The sequence below is a fragment of the Triticum aestivum genome, chromosome 7A, assembly GCF_018294505.1.
Source record: "Triticum aestivum cultivar Chinese Spring chromosome 7A, IWGSC CS RefSeq v2.1, whole genome shotgun sequence".
Lineage (NCBI taxonomy): Eukaryota > Viridiplantae > Streptophyta > Magnoliopsida > Poales > Poaceae > Triticum > Triticum aestivum.
This window is the reverse complement of record NC_057812.1, coordinates 71,514,964-71,525,689: the sequence shown is the minus strand read 5'-3', so window position 1 is coordinate 71,525,689 and position 10,726 is coordinate 71,514,964.

Here is a 10,726-nt window from a genome sequence, read left to right as displayed (position 1 = left end):
ATGAGTTGACGTATATAGAGGTTTTCATTGGGTCAGTGAGCGGATTAAGTTTCACAAAGTATCATTTAGTGAATATAATACATGTTCACAGCCTGGAAAAAAAAGTGAGACGTAGACACGAATAAAAAGAACTCAATCGAGCCAACTACTTGCTTTGTGTATTTGGTTTGTTTCCTTCGGTGGGTCAGGGAGCTAATAATTTGCTGCTTTGTGTATTGGCATCCGAGCAGCTACTTGTTCTGATTTTCAGAAGGAAAAAATTATTGCACCGACGGAGGGCATCGATGTCAAATGAAGGAAAAGAGAATTTGGCACGGGTTTGAACGTACATAGTGGTGAGCATTATCTAATTTACCGTGCTGGTTGCCAGCAGCACATGTGTTGCTTTGGCGCACAAAGCAACAAGTCAGCCCCATCCCCATCCCCTGCCAGCGCACATGCATTGCTATCGCTGGAAACTTGCCGGCAGCTCCGTCCCCAGATAATGACTCGCGACAGGAGGTGCTCAGAGATAGAAAAGAGTAAAATTTAGCACAAATTTTGTTAAATGCAATAAAACGGATGAAAATCTCTTAAATGTGGTCATTCATGTCAAAATGCCAAAAGAGGAGGTAAAAAAAAACTGAAATTTACTCTAAATATTTCCATCTCTGCACTGGAATGAAAACTCTAATGGTGCAAGTTTGCCATGCTAAGTTCGGCGGTTAGAAACTCTGTTTCAGCTCTCCACTTATGGCTGAAATAAATTGGCTCACTAGAATTTTGTAACACCCAACACAATGAGGAAAGTAACCGAAGATGACGTGGCTTCAGGAATACGTGAGTAGCAGGCACAAACATGGCCGAGTTGAAGTAGTTGCATATTAATATAAAATAGAGTAGTGAGGATGAATTTCTTAGGTATATATAGGATTCCAGTTCCTTCCCAAATTCTCCACCTTCGTATTCCTTGCCAGGCCCTGCAACGTGATAGGCCCTACCACGTGACATGTTCTGACTCCGAGTACTAACAACATCCCGCACCTACAGCATTTTCAGTTTAAACCGGTGTCCTTAGCTCATTAATTACATAATTTTATCAGCTAATTTAGTTCAATTCAATAACTTTTTAGAATATTTTCAGAATTCCAATTAGTGGTTTCATTGACTAATTAGAAATGATATTGTTTTTAAAATTTCATTTCAAATAAAATTTCAATAATTTTAAAAACTAATTCCTAATCTTTTAGAAAACAGATTTCAAATACCAATTCAGTTATTTTAGAAAAATGATTTCATCCGTTTCAAAAAGTTTGTCTCGATAATTATAAATAGTTAATTTCACTCTTTTCCATACATTTGAAATATTCAATTTCACAAGCTGAAATGATCAATTTCACATATTTGAAATATATTTTTCACTTATTTCATCCATTTCCAAAAGTTGGTTCAATTATTTTAAATTTTAATTTACTTGTTTAGAATTAATTGATTTCAGGTCTTTTGAAAAATAAATCTCAATTATTTCAAAAGGCTAATTTCACTCTTTTCCATACATTTGAAATATTCAACTTCACATGCTAAAACAACCAATCTATTATATAATTAAGACAAGAGGCAAACAAGCTTTCACGTTCGTCCACATATATTGAATTATCTCGATCGTCGATATTAGAAATTAACAGTTAAGATTAAAAAAATATAGCGTTACATACGAATATTTTAATGTACAAATAAGTTGACATGACACGTCTCACATACAACTTGATAAGTCACGTACGCATCACTTGATAAGGCACATATAAAAAGTGCAAAAGAAAAAAAATACCAAAGACGCTACACACGCAGGTATGTACGTAACCAGTCAGAGTCCAATTCCTATAGGAACTAGCCTTTCCATCTAATGACCGGGAGCCAACAAAGAAATTAAAAGTTGGGCAGTCAATTACAACCGGCCCAAAGGAATCCGATTGGCCCAGGAAATTCTAACTGGCTATATGCATGCGATGACATCCTTGCTGATGTCATTAGTTAATTATTATTGTATTATAAATTTTATATCCATGGCTACCATTGAATATACTGTTTTATATGCAGTAAAAAGAAATATTGTGTGGGTAGATAAAACAAACAACTCTATTAGTACTTATGTTTTTACCCAAAGGAATTGGATTAAAATATGTTAACTCATAAATAGTATTTGTACGCAGACGAGGAAATTCAACTTTAAAGTAGAATGTAGAATTAGAATTAAATGAACAACCTATAATAAGGACCATTCGATATCGCAAAGAATATAATAGCATAGATTTAATATTAACACAACATGATGTATGTAAACTTCGTCATGAATGGATTCATTTACTTATGAAAATGAGTCCATGTTAGTAGAAAAGAGTCGCTCATGAGAATAGTTTAGGATGTTGATAAATGATAATGAAATGATAGATTGTGTTCGCTCGAATAGGTCAGGCATGTACTAAGATTGATTGCATCGTTAGATCAGATTGGATATGGACATGTGTAACTGACATCAAATATTTTAGCAAAAAATTGTAAGAAATGCATATATGCCAATTATTTAGTATGACATTTTTATTATTTCTACCTTGAATAGAATGTAAGTCAATGTATAATAATCTAGACACAATCAGAAATATATATGGAATCAAGAGGGGTTTGTATATGCAATTTAAATGGCAAACGATACATCAAATAAAAAATGGTAATATCAGGTAAAGGTCAACGCAACATGCCTAAGAGTATCGACATCATGTGTTGATTGAACCATGAAAAAAGTAATAGATGTGTATTAGATCATCTACATAAATGCTTTGGACAATATAATGAAACAGTGCAGCTGAAGTAGAATGGAGATGAGTGGAAGCATTCATGCATTTTTTTTATTACCGGTAGATCATGTTCATGGTCAATGAAAGGGCATGGCATGAAGTAGATTAGGAAAAACCAACCAGTATATGCTTGCATTCATATAGTATATAGGGCATGCATGAGAACTATCCAATACCAAGAATTGGTGAATCGATGCAATTATGCATGCAATACATGCTAGCTAGCATATCATGTAAGCGAAGGAATGGGTGCTGTGGAAACAACAATAAAGTTTTTGAATTGTGCCAAAAACTTATGATTGGAGCATATATCATGAAGAATATGTTAATTTAGTGGTGATAAAGAATACAGGGTGACTAAAAAACATGCGAGCAATTAGAAACTACAAAATGTATGCGAGAGTATTCAGCGGCTTAGCAAAATTTGGTGAGAATACCACAAATGATGAGGCAGATGATAAATGCTTATATTATACATCACTGCACATTCTCTCTCATCATAAATGAATATTTGGGAGTGGACGCAACAATTCGGCTCATGATCTCATCTGCTCCCTTGTGTGAACAGTGAAATAAAAATACCTAGGAAAATTCAATAAATTCTGAGTAGCTCCGTGGAAAAACATTTGGGGTTTGTAGAAAGTTTACTATTCATGCACTATTCAGACTGATTTTTTCATTACTGCCACGAGCTTCTCAGATGTCCAAACACAATGAAATTTAACATGGACATCAGGCATTTGAGTGTCTTGGTGGGAAAAAATAGATGCTTTTGAATTTTTCTAATAATGTTTTTTATTTCACTCTTCACCGAGGGCAGATGAGCAGCGTTTTTTAGGAGGGGTTCGTAAATGAATATTTGGGAGTTAGATACTTAGCATATCACTCACTATTCAGATAAGTTACAAAAATGAACTTAAGAGTACTTTGCGCCAACATTGTTTTCTAACATTACCTCTCAATTTATAAAAAACTAATATCACTATATTTTTCGTAGTTTCATCATTCATAATTCTATAAAAAGTCAAGTATACTGTAGAATGTCTCAAATATAAAAGCAATATTATTGATGATATAGGAATCTAGCCGCGCAAATGCGCGGGTAACTCCGCTAGTTTCACCTATATGAAATAACCATTTCACATATTTCATAAAAACACACTGTAATAAGTTTAATATATTTGAAATGAGTTTCACTTACTTTAATTATTATACAAAATTTAATGGTCAAACATCCATTTTCACATATCATATTAAAGTGAAACTTGCATAAAAAGTTGCATTTCAATTTCATGAAATTGTCTACGGTTGATTGCAAAAAGTAATTTCAATTATTAACAAAAACCCTATTTCAATTATTTTCTAAAAACTGATTTTAGAAGACACATTTTAGTTTCATAAAAGACAATTCACAATTTCAGAAATCATCTCTCCATATATGACTATCAATTTCAAATCACTTCCAAATATGACTATTTCATTAAGATTTTCAATTATTTTCCACTTGTTCACATAATAACAACTTCATACAAAACCAGTACCATATCTCATAATTTTATGTCTTATATCACTAGCTTTCACTTCTTTCAAAAAACATATTTCAGATATTAAAATATAAATCAAAATCGCTTTTTTATGAGAAAAAAATGAACATGCACCTCTTTCATATTTCACAAAATCGCACATATTACCAAAACCATTCACGAATCGAAACATTTCACAAATTTGACATTGAACCGATATCACACACGGAATCAATATTCAAAAAATGAGTACCATTCGCCTTCAAGATTCCAGTCAATGCTCTCGAATCTTCAAAGGAAAATAATCATCTATTTGAGGAAAGATCTAAAATCAGAAGAAAAAAAAAACAAAACTAAGATCTTGAAGAACGAAGAAGGTAGGCTTTAGCTTACTAGAGGTCGAGAGATGAGGTGCAGAAGAACCTAAAAGAAGGGGTCCGCAGACACTGGCGGGTTGTCCTCACGTAGTGGCTTCGGGCAGAGGCCCTGCTAGGTGTGTGTGAATGTCGGAGTGCCAGCCATCGGCAGTAAGTACGATGAAGACCGTTGCGACGTTCGCCGTATCGCTCCCTCCCGACTGGCGCGAAGTTCATCGTGCCATGAAGTGTTGTGATGAATTTCGTGCGGGGTGATTGGTAGTGGATGTTGGAGGTCTGCCATGCATCTTGACCAGCTTTGGTGATCCAGATGCCCTTGGGTGGTCCGGGTCCTCAAATCCTGAAGAGCGACGAGGAGCTCTGGTAAAAGCTTCACCCCAACCTTGGTGAAAGCTAGAGATGGCGGTACCTAAGGTCGTCGTCTACATTTCTAGAGGCATCTTTATGGAGCTTCATTGATGTCGGGAGGATTTGGGACCTCTAGGTGAAAATCATAGCTCTAGTTTACTGAAGAGGGCCATGGCGGCATCTACATCATGACAACCATGATGATGTCGTTTGGGAGAGGCAACTTACGACTGTTGCAGGGGATTTCTCTACTGCAAGGGCAAGTGGATGTTGTGGTACCGAACTCGAGACTGTGCGCCGAGATGGCGGTCTCGAGCAGCGGTGTGGCGACGGCTACATGAGTAAGGAAAGTAGCTAAACATGATGGATTGGTTGGCGGCATGGTTGTCAGCTCGGTCGACGCGTCTCAAAAGGATGGTTGGACGTATTGTCTGGGCAGCGGCTGCGAAAGTGAGTTGTCCCTCCTGACGTCTAGCGGATTAATGTATATCTAGCACAATGAATTGGCATCAATCGTAAGGAAGCTACATATTTGATAAAGAAACATATATGATTCTATTCTGATGCTAACAAGGAAGCCCAGTCTTGCTACCTTGGCAGCTAGTCAAGTGTTTATGTGTGCTCCTGGGGTGAAGTTTTACCTTGCCGACGGTGTGGCATCCTTCAATCCAGCGCGAGACGGCATGAGCCTTCTTCAGTAGTGGAGACGGATGGCACTGCAATGTTGCTCACCAACTGGGAACAAACAGAGGCGCGATCTTTCTCCTGTGGTGCTAGAGCAATTCCAACGGGGAGACCCAAACGGACATCGATTTTGTCCGTTTTATGTCCGTTTGGGTCGCCCGTCCGCTCGTCCGCGTTCGTTTTTTTAATTGGGTCAGCCAGTACGCCCAACGGAGGATGGACGCATATTTTGACATGTACGTCTGGGCATTCCGTCGAACACGTAGTAGGCAGAGAGCTTGTAGCTAGGAGCGTCGCCGGTGCCGGCCGTCCGTAGGCGTGGATACCACCTAGGCGAGGCGCCGCCGATGTCGGACTGCAGCACGGGCACAGACTCGCCGCGGGCGGACTCCGTCGACAAGCAGCCGCCCGCTGACGCCGAGTTGCCCGGCGGAGGCCAGAGCAAGCCCGAGCCCGTAGCTCAGCGCCGCCTCCCAGTCCACGTCCGTCTCCGTCGTCTAGGCGTCCTCCTTGTCGTCCGGGTGGTCGCTGTGCGGGACGTGGAGCGAGAAGAAGTAGTGACCGGCGTCGAGCTTGAGGCTGCGGTCGGGGTCGACGAGGTGGAGCTGCGCGCCTAGCTCATCTCGACGCCGCCGTCGCTACTGAAGCCGGACGAGCCGTTGCTGGGGCTTCCCTGCCCCTGCCCCGGCGTCGGCCAGGACGAGCCGCCTTCGTCGTCAGCCGCGAAGAGGTCGTACACGCCGGAGGTCGCCGCCATGGCGGCCGCCAGCGGCACGCGCTCGTGGCGGGAGGCCAGAGGGTTCGCGGAGTGGACAGCCGCGTCGCAGGGCACGCAGAGAGCCGTCGCGTCTGCCGGACAGTACAAGGCCGCGGCACCGGCACCGGGGCTCGTGCTGCCTTCGCTCTCCATGCCCTTGGCCTCTGCTGGCTTTGCCACTCTGCCGAGGAGGATTTCTTGGTTTGATATTGGTCAACGGAGAAATCACCAAGTGTGTGTGTGTGTGTGTGACTCTGCTGCTTGGAGGCGGAAGCCATGGCGGATACGCTGGTCGGCTGTTGCGTCGTGTCACAGTTCGCCGGATCGAGAGGGGAACGAAGCGGGGGCGAGGCGAGTCGACGGGCGCGGCCGGGCACGTCTGCCGGAGGAGCACGAGCCCACCACGGCGGAGCGCCGGCGCCGGAGGAGCACGAGTCCCGCCTGTCCTCTGCTGCTGTGTGCGGGGGAGCGTGCGCGGCCATGTTCGGTGGGCGGGTGGGTAGGAGAAAAAAGAGGGAAAGGAGGAGAGAGATGGGATGAGAGAGATCGGTGGATGGCAAGTGGGCCAAAAGCCACATGCAGCCGGACAGAGGGGGGCGAAGAGGGCACAAAGAACATCCGTTTTGCGTCCGTGTTTGACTCAAATTTTCCTAAATTTGAGTCCAAAATGGGTCCGAGCGGACACCAAACGGACAGTATGCGGACGTCGTGTCCGTTTGGATCGTCCCTTTGGATTGAATTTTGTGTCCGGATGACCTAAATAGACAAAATGGATTGCCACATTAGAGTTGCTCTTACTCTCTTCAGGACTTTGCCTAAGCCTATGGTATGATTGCGATGGTGGATAGAGCCTCGACGTTGTAGCAGTTTTTCTTCTTTGTTCATTGCATGCTAGCTTTTCTTCAGCACTATGCATTGGTCATTGCAGGTCTATCCTCCGTTTATTTGTATGTTGTTGGTCATTGCAATCCTGACTAGTTGATGACGTTGTCAATTCAAAACCTGCTCGTATGGATCCTCATTTTTTTAAACCAGGAAAACCGTGGTACTCCCTGAATGTGATATAAGTTTTTCCACTGAAGGTGACAAATATAGCTTGAGAAAAACGAGTCATAGAAACATGAAATAAAAATAGAAATGAACCAATTAACCGTGATAGAGTAGTAGACCTTAATTTGGAATTTGGATTTTAGAAAATAGTGCTTCCTCTGTAAACTAATATAAGAGTGTTTAGATCACAATTTTAGTATTCTAAATGCTTTTATATTAGTTTACGGGGAGAGTAACAATTAATCGCCAAGCATATGGGCAGCAGGGTTTTTGGTAACGAGTATATTTGCGGAATTCAGAGTTTAATTTAATAATAATGCTACAAATGAATCCAGCGTACCGAGCAGTGCACTAGTGCAACTCAAGGTACGGCATCCGGAGGTCCTTGATGGTGCAGCTTCGTATCCTCGTTTTTATAGGCTCTACCCAGTCACAAAACATGGGCCGACATTCACGGGCATCGAGCAGCTCAAGACGTGGGCAGTGGTCGAAGAGGGCGTCGAGTAGCTCTTTCTGGAAACAGCCGCTCCACAGCTCCAGGCGCTCCAGCAGAGGGAGCTTCCTGATAATCTCCGTGACGAGTTTTCCGTCACGGATGTAAGGCCAGCCTGTGACAGAAAGGTTCCTCAGCAATGGCGCACTGCAGGCGATCAATTAGGATTTAGGAGAGGTACGTAGTCAGGACAGATAGATTTACAGAAATGTGGCCGCTTCAACAGATATATGCATGCATGTCATGTCATGTCAATGAATTAGACTCGATGCAGCGCGCGAGATGGAAGTAGGTCAGGAGTACGTGCCTGTCGGCGAGGTGGACCAGGACATCGGCGTCGACGTGGCCGCTGAACGATTCGCAGCGGCCGTCGCTGCGCTCCACGGCGGCGCGGGCCATCGCCTTCCATCCTGTCGGGGGCGGTGAAAGCCGAAGAGGGTTAGGAGACAGATCGATGTGACGCCACAGCAGGGGCTCGACCTTGGCTACCCGCCGCCAGGGCGGGCACGCGAGCCCTGCGCCGCTGAGGATGTCGGTCTGCCGGTGTTAGACTGTATTTTCATGTGTATATTGTAACGTTGTATACCACCTCATTATATATATATATATATGTAATAGGCCATTCCTAGAGGGTTGTGCCGGTTCCTCCCAAAGCCTATTGTCTTACATGGTATCACGCTAGGTTACGTCCGCTTCCGCCTAAAAACCCTAAACCGCCGCCGCCGCCGCCGCCGCCGCCGCCGCCACCGCCGCCGCCGTCGCCCGACTGCTATGACGTCCGCCGCTGCGTCCGGCTCCACCGCCACCGGTTTTCTGCCGGCCTCCCTCGCGGCACTTCTCTCGAGGCCGCTGGATGTCGCCTCCCTTCAGGCGCCGATCGGGACACGGAGCGTCGGCTCCCTCTTCGCGCTCCCGCCGGCTCCTACTTCGTCCGGGCAGGCGCTTGTGGCCCACACCACCGCCGCCCCGTCAACCGCGGTTGTCGCACCCTCGGCCATTGCGCCGCTGGTGGCGGAGGACGTCGCGCTGGCAGGCTTCGCGGCGTCAACCGCGGCCATCGCGCCCTCTGTCACCGCGCCGGCTACCCCTCCGACTGTCTCCACGGTGTTCTCACCTCAGCCAGTCTCCTCGATGGGATCGCAGCCGCCGCCGCCGTTTCACTTCGGCCATCTCATCACCATCAAGTTGTCGTCGGACAATTACATCTTCTGGCGCGCGCAGGTTCTTCCGCTTCTTGGGAGTCACTACCTGCTTGGCTATGTCGACGGCTCTCTCCCTTGCCCTCCTGCGCTGGTTGACAGCGTGCATGGTCCGGTCTATAATCCGGCTCACCGTGTCTGGACAGGGCAGGATCAGGCGAACCTCTCCTCCATCCAGGGGTCGCTCTCTCCGGCCGTTGCTGGGCTTGTTGTCTTCGCCAAGACGTCCCACGAGGCATGGACTATTCTTGAGCGCTCGTTTGCGGCACAGTCGCAGGCTCGTGTATCTGGGCTCCGTCGCCAACTTGGGGAGTATCAGAAGCTTGACTCCACCGCCACTGAGCTCTACAACAAAGTCAAGAGTCTCGCCGACACGCTGGCCTCCATTGGACAGCCCCTCACCGACTCCGAGTTCAACTCATTTATTGTCAATGGTCTTGATGAGGAGTATGACGCCCTAGTCGAGATCATCAATGAGAGGGGCAACTCCACGCCCATGCCAGCACACGAGGTCTTTTCACGCCTCCTGCTTACTGAGCAACGAGTCGAGACGCGCCGATCCAGGGGCAACGGCGCCCTCTCGGCAAACGCCGCCACCAAGGGTGGTCGCTCCTCTGCTTCATCCAGGGCTCCTTCGGGGCAGTCACCACCACCCGCCTCGGCCCCTCCTCCTACTGCGACGCTACCAGGGGCTGGCGGTCCACATGTGTGCCAGCTTTGTGGTCGCGATGGGCACTGGGCCTCGAAGTGTCACAAGCGCTTTCAGCGGGGTTTTCTTGGTCTTGGCAATGACGGGAAGGATACACGCAACTTTGCTCGTCAGGTCGCCATGGCTGATCGTCCGCCGCCGCAGAAGCCACAGGGACACACTCAGTCCTACTCCATTGATCCCCACTGGTACATGGACTCTGGGGCGACAGAGCACCTGACCAGTGAGATGGGGAAGCTTCACACTCGTGAACCCTACCATGGCTCCGACAAGATCCACACCGCCAATGGAGCAGGTATGCACATCTCTCATATTGGTCAAGCATCACTTCTCACTAGACATGCCAATAGGAGTCTCCAACTTCGCAATGTTCTTCGAGTTCCATCTGTGACATGTAATCTTCTTTCAGTTCCTAAACTCACTCGTGATAATAATGTGCTTTGTGAATTTCATCCTTTTGATCTTTTTATTAAGGATCGGGGCACGAGGGACATTCTTCTTAGTGGGCGGCTCTGCCAAGGTCTCTATCGTCTGGAGCATCCTGGCGTCGGTCGCGTCTTCAGTGGAGTTCGGGTATCTCCGTCGCAGTGGCATGCTCGTCTTGGTCACCCGGCCACACCTATTGTCCGGCATGTTTTGTGTCGTCATGAGCTTCCTAGTGTGTCTAGTAATAAAGATGTAGCAGTGTGTGATGCTTGTCAGCAGGGGAAGAGTCATCAACTTCCTTTTTCGGAGTCCAGTCGTGAGGTGAAACA